The 12,170-nt window shown below is 41.3% G+C and overlaps 1 protein-coding gene and 1 pseudogene across 1 annotated transcript in view; both read left to right on the top strand.

Moving 5' to 3' along the window:
• The window catches only part of LOC128064064 (uncharacterized), a 425,534-nt gene that overhangs the window by 46,804 nt on the left and 366,560 nt on the right, over positions 1-12,170 (top strand).
• LOC128062984 (60S ribosomal protein L7-like) lies at positions 2,713-4,838 on the top strand (annotated as a pseudogene).

Genomic DNA, 12,170 nt, shown 5'->3' with positions numbered 1-12,170 from the left:
GTGCTCTTGCCTGGAGAATCCCATGGATGGAGGAGCCTGGTAGGCTGTAGTCCATGGGGTGGCAAAGAGTCAGACACGACTGAGCGACTTCACTTTCACTTTTCACTTTCATGCATTGGAGAAGGAAATGGCAACCCACTCCAGTGTTCTTGCCTGGAGAATCCCAGGGACGGGGAGCCTGGTGGGCTGCCGTCTCTGGGGTCGCAGAGTCGGAAACGACTGAAGTGACTTAGCAGCAACCTAGAAACGTATTAGGAACCCTTCCTGGAAAAGTCATGGAATTAGTGTATATCATGCTTGCTAAGTGCTTCCTAGGCTTTGTTTGGTAAGCTGTAAAAGTCACAAATCTCACATCATTATATCAAAAAATGAATATCTTTCTCTGTACTTTTGATGTATATTTAATCATGGATAATACCATGGATTGTAAAGGGTTTTATTTCAACTATGTGTGAAATCAATACATGGTTATTAATAAAAGTGAATGGCTTTTAGTGTTTCGGTTGATTGTAACGAGTGAAATGTTAACCCACCACCAACAGCAACCTCGCCCACCTTAGTTAAGGTGGTTTTGAAGAGACCACAATGAACTATTTGGTAGCACAGAGAGATGGCCTATGTGGAAGTTCGTTTACTCACTAGCTTTAAATTCCTCATAACTTTATATATTCCCTCATTTCTATGTTGTATCTCCTCTCCCATTTAGTAACTACTTGGACACTGGGATGATTCTAATAAATATTATACAGAGTATTGTTGACAGTTTCCCTGAACTCCTCCATGCTGTGGCTGCCTCAGCATCTGTCTGGGGAGCAGGCAGCCTTCAGGTCCTTGAGCTCACCAGCCAGTCCTGTGAGCACCTCCACTAGATGACCACCTTCCTGAGACCAGCAGTCTTGCTGAACCCCAGGGTCTACTGAACAGGCCCCTGTTCAATCACACGAAGAGAGTCAATTTCCAGGCAGGTTGATAACTCCGGGGGTCCCAAAGGAGAGAGGGGTCTGGAATTCTCAAGGAGGAAGAAAGAACAAACTTTTTTTTTTTTTTTTTCCTGTGTATTCCTTAGGATTATGTAAGAAATTATCCTGCTTGAGGACAGTCTCTGGAAAAAAACCTGGCTAGTCCTGTTGTCTTAAAATGTAAATTATGGGAGTGGGTCGAGTGAGGTCTTTACAACCTCCAGACATTCTTTTGATTCAGTGTAATAATGAATTAAAAGTATAGAACTCCTTTGCTAACACTAGTGAGGGGGCACTCTCTCCCTTTCTAATCTCTGTGTCAGAAGCTTTCTCTATCTCTTTTATACTTTAATAAAACTTTATTACACAAAAGCTCTAGTGATCAAACCTCATCTCTGGCTCCAGATTGAATTATTCTCCTCAGGAGGCCAAGAATCCAGGGGTCTTTATTGGTTGAGCAGCAACCTTTCAACACCCTCACAGTGCTCACCAGAATCCTTGACTGGTTTGAATGGATTAATCCACAGTCAGCCTAGGGAGCCTGAGGCACTTCACTCAGGGTAACTTATAAAAGCTGAACTGCAAGAACTCCTGTTTTCTCTGCCTGATCCTAGCTTAGACCTCTCTCAGAAATTCCTGCCCCAAATCCTTCCCTGCATAGAGGTCTTAGGTGTGGTGAGTGTGAGGCTTTGAGCTCAGGACTCCTGAACATTGATTTAGGGGAAGAAACATCAGAAAAAAAGGATTTGCTGATGACTCCTTTAACAACCACACTGTAAACCTGCAGATTCACAACATCTTAGAGTGGGGACCTGACCGCGAGGGATTTGTATTCATTGAAGTGGTTCAGAAAGAATCTTTAGCCAAGTAGTTTCCTTCTGGTTTCCCATCAGGATCACATGACCAGTGTCAGGAAATGATCTCACTGATGCCCTCTCAACCGTTCAGTGTTGCCTCTGTGGGAGCAGCAGTATGGTGTGTAGGAAGTGCTCCAGGGGATTCTAAGCAGAGGCCTGGGTTAAGGACATGGCTCCTGGTCCATTTGTGAGAGCTGAGCCCCGGAGTCAGTCTGAGGAGAGGCAGCAGGGTTGGTCTAGCTGGATTTGGACCGGGGAAGTCAGTCAGCTCACATCGTCTGTGTGAGTAGAGTGTTAGGAGCTCTCTGTGGGGAGAGAACAATCAAGAAATGGGTTCACAGGCTGGTCTCCAGGTAGGAATTGATTGTTCCTGAATCTCTCCTGAGACAGAGGACAGGAGAGGTTGGTCTTCTCAGCTTTTCAAGGACCTTCTGTCTGTAGGAGCGGTGGTTGCAGGTTAAAGAGCTGTGTTGATGCCCTCCAAAGTATTTTCTCAAAACTCAGAAGTGCGTTTGCAGCGTAACATCCCCAGAGAAGACAGAGCAGGAGGAAGAAGAGGAGGAAATGGCAGCTTCTCAGGTAAATGTCCTATCCTGGGTCTCGGGCTGTGTCTGTTTTTTCTCCTGAAATGCCCAAATGAGAATACACAAGCCTTTAGCTCTCCGCTCCTAATTTTTCTTCCTGGACATTTGTTATCATCTTATTTTTTTCCCATTTCTACTTATAATAGTGAAGACCTGCCCTTTAGACTACTTCCTTGTGTCTCAGAGTCTTTTCTCCGTTGTCTGCATCCACGCTTTCTATGGAGCATGATGAATTCTCAACATGGATCAGCGACTTGCAACTGTTGAAAATATTATTTTTGTCTTTCCTGGCTGGAACCATGGAGAGTGCAGAAGAAAAAGAAGCTTCCTGCTGTGCCAGAAACCCTTAAGAAAAAGAGAAAGAATTTCGCAGTGCGTAAAATCAAGCATCTGAGAAAGAAGTTTGCCCAAAAGATGCTTTGAAAGGCAAGGAGGAAGCTTATCTATGAAAAGGCTAAGCATCACCACAAGGAATACAGGCAGATGTACAGAATTAAAATTTGAATGGCTAGGATGGCACGAAAAGCCAGCAACTTCTATGTACCCGCGGAACCCAAATTACCGTTTGTCATCTGCCAGGGTCCAGCCCCGGTGGATGCAGAGTAATTTGAAGCGGGGACAGAGTCAGTGTCCTAGAAATTAATTGCTTAATTAAAGATATAGAGGGAGATTAGAAAGAAATAGTGTAGTAGGAAAATTAGTGGAGAAAAAGAGGCTGAGTAACTTGGTGTTCGTGGGATAGCATCCACGCTCCAGATGGGAATTCAGCCAGAAGGGGAAAGAAAGAACGACACGGGGGAATCAGTCTTTCCAGAAACTGATCCGATTTCTTTATTTTTTAGGTTTGCTTATATACCCTTTGTTACACATAGAGACAAATGGAAATTTTAAAGTCACACTGGGGTCAGCAGTCCTGACCTTTATCAAAATCAGGTGCTTCATATAAATATATACAAAAAAGGTCTTAGGGGTTTTACATCATTTTCTGGCCATGAGGCCTGCTGACATTTTATGATTCTTTCTTTCTGATAACAGTCAGTCAACCAAAAACTTATTTTCCAGGGGTGATTTTTCTTAAACCAGGCACCACCCTCTGAAGGTACCAGATAAAGTTGCATTCCTATAGGGTGAGGGTGTAGTGGGTTACAATTAAGAAAGGAATTCACTTAGCCTAAGGTTTAACATGATTAATCTTAAAGGTTAATACTTATTTCTCCTATATGCTAGTTATATTCATTATAAGGGCAGGGAATATGGAGATTTAGCAGCAAACATCAGCCCAACAAATGAAAACCCTTCACCAATGTTCCCCTTAAAATCTATTTAGTCTTAAGATAGTGATAAAGTTACATTTTTACATAGCAAGGACACAGTGATTTATAACAAAGTACAGTGATCTATAACAAAAGAGAAAATTCATTAACTCAAAAAGTCTAGTATTGCTAACATCAAAAACTACTATATTTCCTTTTCTATATTCCAAATACATTAATATATTCCCAGGTGCCTAAGGATATGGAGGCCTGGCATGATCATTGACTCAACAATGAGAAAAGCCCTATGCTAATTAAGATTTTCAAAATACTCCAAACTCTCTGTGATGTTTATGTTTGAGAGGTAGTAAACAATCATGTGCATAGTGGCAGGAGTGTGGATAATCCTGTCACACAAACTAGTCTTCCAGCAGAGAGGTTTGACCTGAGACACCCTTGTCACGCCCAGGAATTTTTATTGACTGGAGCTGCAAGTTTACTCCTTCTCAGAGAGAACTGGTGGGGAACAGCCCCCCATAAAGTCAGAGGTGTAGGTGAGAGCATGAAACAGGAAAGTGGGTAGACTCTGGTTTTGGGGGTAGATGCTCGGGAACAGGGGGTTTCCTGAGGCTCCATCCTGCCTTTGCGTATGCTAAAGCCTCCTTCCTCATGACCTTTGTCATGGGCGGAGTTCCTCACGCTGGCTCCCGGCAGTCATCAATATCAGAGGTATCAACGGTGTGAGCCCAAAGGTTCGAAAGGTGCTATAACTCCTTCGCCTCCGGCAGATCTTCAGTGGCATCTCTGTGAAGCTCAACTAGGCATCAGTTAACATGCTGAGAATTGTGGAGCCCTATTGCATGGAGGTACCCAAATCTGAAGTCTGTAAATGAATTGATCTACAAGCGTGGTTATGGCAAAATCAACAAAAAGCGAATTGCCCTGACAGACAACGCATTGATTGCTCGATCTCTTGGGAAATATGGAATCATCTGCATGGAGGATCTGATTCATGAGATATATACCGTTGGAAAATGTTTCAAAGAAGCAAACAACTTTCTGTGGCCCTTTAAATTGTCTTCTCCACGAGGTGGAATGAACAAAAAGACCGCCCATTTTGTACAAGGTGGAGATGCTGGCAACAGGGAAGACCAGATCAAAAGGCTTATTAGAAGGATGAACTAAGGTATCTACCAGGGTTATTTTTGTAATCTGGTCAGTTAATAAACAACTGAAACCAATTGGAAAAAAATTTCTTTTTGTGAGAGATCAGCATGGGGAGTCACTTATATCCTCACTCCCACTAGAACATGGTTTGCTGTTGGGATTTTAGGGACGTTGGGAAATGTAGTGATGACTTAGCACCTGGATGCAATTTAGATATTCAAAACAGAGTGCAAAAGTGCCACTATACATAGAACCAACTCTCTTCTGTCCACGGGATTTTCCAGGCAAGAATTCTGCAGTGGGTTGCCATTTCTCATCCCGGGGATTCTCTCCACCCTAAGACTAAAGCTGCATCTCCAGCATTGGCAGGCAGATTCTTTACCAATGAGCCAGATGGGAAGCCAGTGACTCAACTCAGTGGTTCAGAGTTTTTCAGAAAATTTTCAACGGGTATTGTACAGGGACACGATGTTACAGAACTATAGGAACCTGGCTGGCTTGTGTGAGGACAGCTTCCTTCCAGAAGCCCTTATCTATCCACTGGGTTTTAGTTCCATCATTTCTAGAATGTTTCTGAAATTTTCTGATTCCCAAAATAGTTTGAAATCTCTCCTTTAACTAGGGGAAGTGGGTATGTATGACTTTAGAAAGAAAGGCTTCAGGATAATTCATTATGCTGGTAAGCTTTTTCTTCCTTGATGTACTCTGCCTCTTTCTGTGAGAGTCAATTCCTAGTCAGGTTGATAAGAAGTCCAAGGTGCCTGAGGAGTGGGGGGTGCCTGGGACTCTCGAAGAGGAGATAGGGGCCTGGAATTCTCAAGGAGGAGGAAAGGACAAATACCTTTTTTTCCCCTAATTCCTTGATCTTAGACACATAAAATGACTTTTTTAGGTGTCTTTATGTGTCTTAGATACATAACTTTTTCTTTAAGTCCAGAACTGATGATTAAATTTAAAAAACTTAGTTTAAACTCTGTACTAGGGATTCTATACCGACAATGTATCCTGCTTGAGGACGCTTTCTCCTTCCTGAAAACCTTCTGACTAATCCTGATATCTTAGAATTTATATTATGGGAGTGGGTCTGGTTCAGTTCAGTTCAGTCACACAGTCCTGTCTGACTATTTGCAATGTCATGGACCGCAGCACAGCAGGCCTCCTTGTCCATCACCAATTCCCAGAGTTTACTCAAACTCATGTTCATTGAGTCGGTAATGTCATCCAAACATCTCATCCTCTGTCATCCCCTTCTCCTCTCGCCTTCAATCTTTCCCAGCATCAGGGTCTTTTCAAATGAGTCAGCTCTTCACATCAGCTGGCCAAAGTATTGGAGTTTTAGTTTCAGCATCAGTCCTTCCAATGAATATTAAGAACTTATTTCCTTTAAGATGGACTGATTGGATTTCCTTCAAGTCCAAGGGACTTCCAAAAGTCTTCTCCAACACCACAGTTCAAAACTATCAATTCTTAGGTGTTCAGCTTTCTTTGCAATCCAACTCTTGCATCTACACATGATTACTGGAAAAACCATATCTTTGACTAGATGGACCTTTGTTGGCATAGTAATGTCTCTGCTTTTTAATATGCTGTCTAGGTTGGTCATAACTTTTCTTCCAAGGAGCAACCGTCTTTTAATTTCGTGGCTGCAGTCACCATCTGCAGTATTTTGGAGCCCTGCCCCACCAAAAAAAAAGAAGTCTATCACTGCTTAGATTGTTTCCCTATCTATTTACCAAGAAGTAATGGGACCAGATGCCATGATCTTCATTTTCTGAATGTTGGGTTTTAAGCCAACTTTTTCACTCTCCTCTTTCAGTTTCTTCTTTTTTTTTTTTTAGAAAGAAGAACCTTTATTTACATTGAGTTGAGCTCTTCTTCCAAAAAAAAAAAAAAGAACATCTCTTATATTTATTTTGTCCTGAATTCTTTTCTTAATTGAAGTATAGTTGATGTACAATATTACATTACTTTCAGGTATATACCATAGTGATTCAGTATTTTTACAGATTATACTCCATTAAAAGTTATCACAAGATAATGGGTATAATTCCCTATGCTATACAATATATCCTTGTTACGTATCTGTCTTATACATAGTAGTTTTTAAATTTTATTTATTTTAATTGGAGGATAATTACTTTACAATATTGTAGTGGTTTCCTCTTTCAGTTTCATCGAGAGGGTCTTTAGTTCTTCTTCCCTTTCTGCCATAAGTCATCTGCATATCTGAGGTTATGGATATTTCTCCTGGCAATCTTGATTCCAGCTTGTGCTTCATCCAGCGCAACATTTTTCATGATGTAATGTGCATATAAGTTAAGTAACCAGAGTGAAAATATACAGCCTTGAGTATTCCTTTCCCAATTTGGAACCAGTCTGTTGTCCCATGTCCAGTTCTAACTGTTGCTTCTCGACCTGCATACAGATATCTCAGAAGGCAGGTCAGATGGTCTGGTGTTCCCATCTCCTGAAGAACTTTCCACAATTTGTTGTGATCCACACGGTCAAAGGCTTTGACATAGTCAATAAAGGGGTCTGGGTCTGGTAGGATCTTTCTATTGTTAAGTTCTAATCCTGTTATCCTCAAATGTAAATTGTATGAGTGGCTCTGGTAAAATTTTTACAAACTTGAGACATTATTTTGATTTCTTGCAATTACTGATTAAAAAAGTATATAGCTCCCTTGCTTAGACTAGCAAGGGGGGCACACTCCATCCCCTTCTGATGTCTATGTCAGAAACTTCTCTGTCCCTTTTTCACTTTAATAAAACTCAAATGCTCTTGAGTGATCAACCCTGGTGCCTGGTCCCTGGTCCCAAAGTTAAATCATCTTGTTTGGAGATCATGAATCTGACACCCTTCACTGTAACCTATTACTGCATTCTAGGTTAGTGGTAATTGTATAAGCTCTGTAGTATTAAATAGTCACGCCTTTTCTTAATTTCACAGTTACACGCTTACCTTGCCTTTGTGGTACTTGACCAGTATCTCAGGATCTGATGTTATGAATTTGTTGGTGTTATATAGGTGATTTGAATAAAGGATTTGGGAAAATCATTTTCCAGGCTGTATTAACAGTGTCCCTTGCGTTCTCGTCTCAACTGAACACATATTGGATTGGACACTGATGAGTCTCTGACAACACAAATATCCCTTTCTCTGATGAACAAGTCTTGTGGGCTCTAAGCTGGACCTGATCACCTTTCTGGAGCAATTGAACGATCCCAGGAGTATAAGGAGAATGGAGACAACAGCCATATTCCCAGGTATGTATGAATGGATGGAGATGATGACTCAGATGAGAGGTCCAAGGAGCAGGGAGGAAGTCATCCTTCGTCAGGTGGTTTTGGAAGATCATCTTCAGTGGAAATGATTTTGGAAAACCTGGGTTTGTGTCCACTGCTGTCATAGAAATGTATCACCTGCCCTATTCTGTCTCTTAAATCATTCATTAATTCATCTCCAGTGAATACTTTCCTTCATCACAGTGTGAACTAAACGTCTCCTCTTGAAACTGCATTCGTTGGTGGCTCTTCCATTTCTTGGGGGTCCTAGGAAAACTGCCCATTTTGAGCAACTGTATGACAGTCCTTTTAAAGTTTCTTTGTACTTCTAGCCAAAAATGTGTGAGTGAAGTGGTAGACAAACTGCTAAATTTCTAGGAATACTGGGGACAGGTTTGTGTTTTCTGATTTATAACTTCCTATCCACTGGGAGCTAGTGGACCTTCTAAAGAAATTTCAAACTCAAAACCTTTTTTCACTACAGAAAGCAAAACCTCCCGAGAATGAAAGAATGCACATCTCAGGTTGACTACAAAGTTTCTCTTTTCCTTATATGATCTCATATTAAATATCTTAAGTGTATTTGCCCCAATTCTAAAATCCAAAAATGTGTACCATATTCAATTACCTCATAGAATTTTAAAATGAACTGGCATAAATGCTTAGCACATTTTGCACCATATTATTAATACTTGATTCAAGTTATTAAAATGTCTAGATTATATAAAGAAATTAGTTTTAAAAGTTCTAATTGTAATATATCTGTTTTACAATTTTGTACTACTGTATAGCAAAGAGAATCAATTATACCTATCAATCAGTTCAGTTCCATCGCTCAGTCATGTCCAACTCTTTCGGACCCCATGCACTACAGCATGCCAGGCTTCCGTGTCTATCACCAACTCCCAGACCCTCCTCAAACTCATGTTCATTGAGTCAGTGATGCCATCCAACCATCTCATCCTCTGTCGTCCCCTTCTCCTCCTGCCCTCAGTCTTACCCAGCATCAGGATGCTTTCCAATGCATCAGTTCTTCACATCAGATGGTCAAAGCTTCAGCTTTAGCATCAGTCCTTCCAACGAATATTCAGGATTGATTTCCTTTAGAATGGAGTGGTGTGATCTCCTTGCAGTCTAAGAGATTCTCAAGAGTCCTCCAACACCACAGTTCAAAAGCATCAGTTCTTTGACGCTCAGCCTTCTTTATGGTTCAACTCTCGCATCCATGCATGACTACTGGAAAAACCATATCTTTGAGTGCACAGACATTTGTCTGCAAAGGAATGTCTCTATTTTTTGTCATGCTGTCTACATTGCTCATAGCTTTCCTTCCAAGGAGCATGCGTTTTCTACTTTCATGGTTGAAGTCAACATCTGCAGTGATTTTGAGGCCCAAGAGAATAAAGTCTGTCACTGTTTTGATTGTTTTCCCATCTATTTGCCAGGAAGTGATGGGACCAGATGCCATGATCTTCATTTTCTAAACGCTGAGTTTGAAGCCAACTTTTTCACTCCTCTCTTTCAATTTCATCAAGAGATTCTTCAGTTCCTCTTTGCTTTCTGCGATTAGGGTCATGTCTTCTGTATATCTGAGGTTATTGATATTTCTCCCGTCTTGATTCCAGTTTGTGCTTCTTCAAGCCCGACATTTCACATGATGAAAAGTGAAAGTCACTCAGTTCTGACCAACTCTTTGTGACCCTATGGACAATACAATCCATGGACTTCTTAGAATACTGGACTGGGTAGCCATTCCCTTCTCTAGGGGATCTTCCCAACCCAGGGACTGAGCCAAGAGCTCCTGCATGATGTACTCTGCGTATCAGTTAAATGAGCAGATTGAAAATAGGCAGTCTTGACATATTCCTTTCCCAGTTTGGAACTAGTCCATTGTTCCATCTCCAGTACTGTCTCTACTTGACTTGCCTACATATTTCTCAGGAGGCAGGTAAGGTGGTCTGGTATTCATTCCCATCTTGTTAAGAATTTTCCACACTTTGTTTTGATCCACACCGTCAAAGACTGTCGTGTAGTCAATAAAGAATAAGTAGATGGTTTTCTGGAACTCTCTTGCTTTTTCTATGATTGAACGGATGTTGGCAATTTAATCTCTGGTTCCTCTGCCTTTTCTAAATCCAGCTTGAACATCTGGAAGTTCTCGGTTCACATACTGTTGACGCCACACTTGGAGAATTTTGAACCTTACTTTGGTAGCATGTGAAATGAGTGCAATCGTGCGGTAGTTTCATCATTCTTTGGCATTGCCTTTCTTTGGGATTGGAATGAAAACTGACCTTTTCCAGTCCTGTGGCCACTGCTGAGTTTTCCAAATTAGCTGGCATACTGTGTGCAGCACTTGAGCAACATCATCTTTTAGGACTTGAAACAGCTCAACTGGAATTCTATCACCTCCACTAGCTTTATTCATAGTGTTCCTTCCCATGGCCCACTTGGCTTCAGACTCCAGGATGTCTGTCTCTAGGTGAGTCATCACACCATCCTGGTTATATTGGTCATTATGATCTTTTTGTATACCTCCCCTTGTATTCTTCTCCCTTTTTCTTAATATTTTCCACTTCTGTTAGGTCCATACCATTTCTGACCTTTATTGTGCCCATCTTTGTATGAAAAGTTGCCTTGGTATATCCATTTTCTTGAAGAGATCTCCAGTCTTCCCCATTCTATTGATTTCTGAACCACTTTGGTCTCCACAGAGCTATGAGTACACTTCCCTGTGTTTCAACCATATTTTTAAAAGGCTCTCTTCTTATTTAATTTCTTAAGAATGAGCACTTTATTAAGTTTATTTTATTTGTAATCCACTTCCTCAGACACTGTCTTATGTGTCCTCAGTTTCTGATTAGTTTCCTGTCACTATCATTTATGATTTTTAGATTGAAACATCTAATAGAACATTCTCAGAAACATGTTTGAAAAGAAGTGGATTAAAGAATTGTCAGGAGCCTAGGATTTGTGAAAATGTCTCTTGTCTCCACTTAAGACGACTGAAAGCAAGAAGTAATCATTAGATTGCCTATCTTCTCTTCATTTAATGGTTCTTGTAGGGTTTGATGTTGCTTTGCTCTCTATAGCCTATTTCTTTCTCATTCTCATTTTGTCCAGTTTTCTGCCTGTGATCTCCATTTTGACGGCTACAGGAACCTAGTTAGTCTTCTTCCTGGTGTCTGCAACTTGGTGGGTGAGGTTGGTCCAGAGGTTTGTGCTCTTATCCCCTTGATCTGGGCTTTGATTGCTCTGCTATGACCAGATCCTGTCCTGGATATGGAGGGGAACTTCCCCATTGCTCTGTGGGTTTCCCTGCCCTCTCTGTGTTGATGCCTGCTCCCTGGTTGGTGGAATAGAGCCCCAGATCTGTTTCTTAGCTGTGTTGCTGATCTGTGGTGCGAGGCTGGTGGGATTGGGGCCCACCCACTGGGAGAGAAGACACTGAATATTTCTCCTCGCAAAATATTCTCCAAGGGGCGTGCTCTGTGTGTCACCTTTCATGCTCCAGCAAGCTCTTGTGTGATCCTATTATTGGCACTGCTCTTGACCCACCCTAAGCATGGGTCACCCTGTTTATTTAACTCATATGCAGAGTACATCATGAGAAATGCTGGACTGCATGAAGCACAAGCTGGAATCAAGATTGCTGGTAGAAATACCAATAATTTCAGAAATGCAGATGACACGACCCTTAGGGCAGAAAGGAGAAAAGAGTTAAAGAGCCTTTTGAGGAAACTGAAAGAGGAGAATGGAAAAAGTTCGCTTAAAACTCAACTTTCAGAAAACTAAGATCATGGCATCTGGTCTCAATACTACATCAGAAATAGATGGGAAACAATGGAAACAGTGACAGACTTTATTTTTTCGGGTTCCAAAATCACTGGAGATGGTGACTGCAGCCATGTAATTTAAAGACGTGTATTCCTTGAAAGAAAAGTTATGACCAACCTAGACAGCATATTAAAAAGCGCAGATATTATTTTTCCAACAAATGTCCGTGCAATCAAAGGTATGGTTTTTGCAGTAGTCATGTATGGATGGGACAGTTGGGCTATAAAGA

This window comes from Budorcas taxicolor, chromosome 18 (genome assembly GCF_023091745.1).
Source record: "Budorcas taxicolor isolate Tak-1 chromosome 18, Takin1.1, whole genome shotgun sequence".
Taxonomy (NCBI): Eukaryota; Metazoa; Chordata; class Mammalia; order Artiodactyla; family Bovidae; genus Budorcas; species Budorcas taxicolor.
Note: the sequence above shows the minus strand (reverse complement) of the source record. Positions and strands in the feature narration are given on the sequence as shown.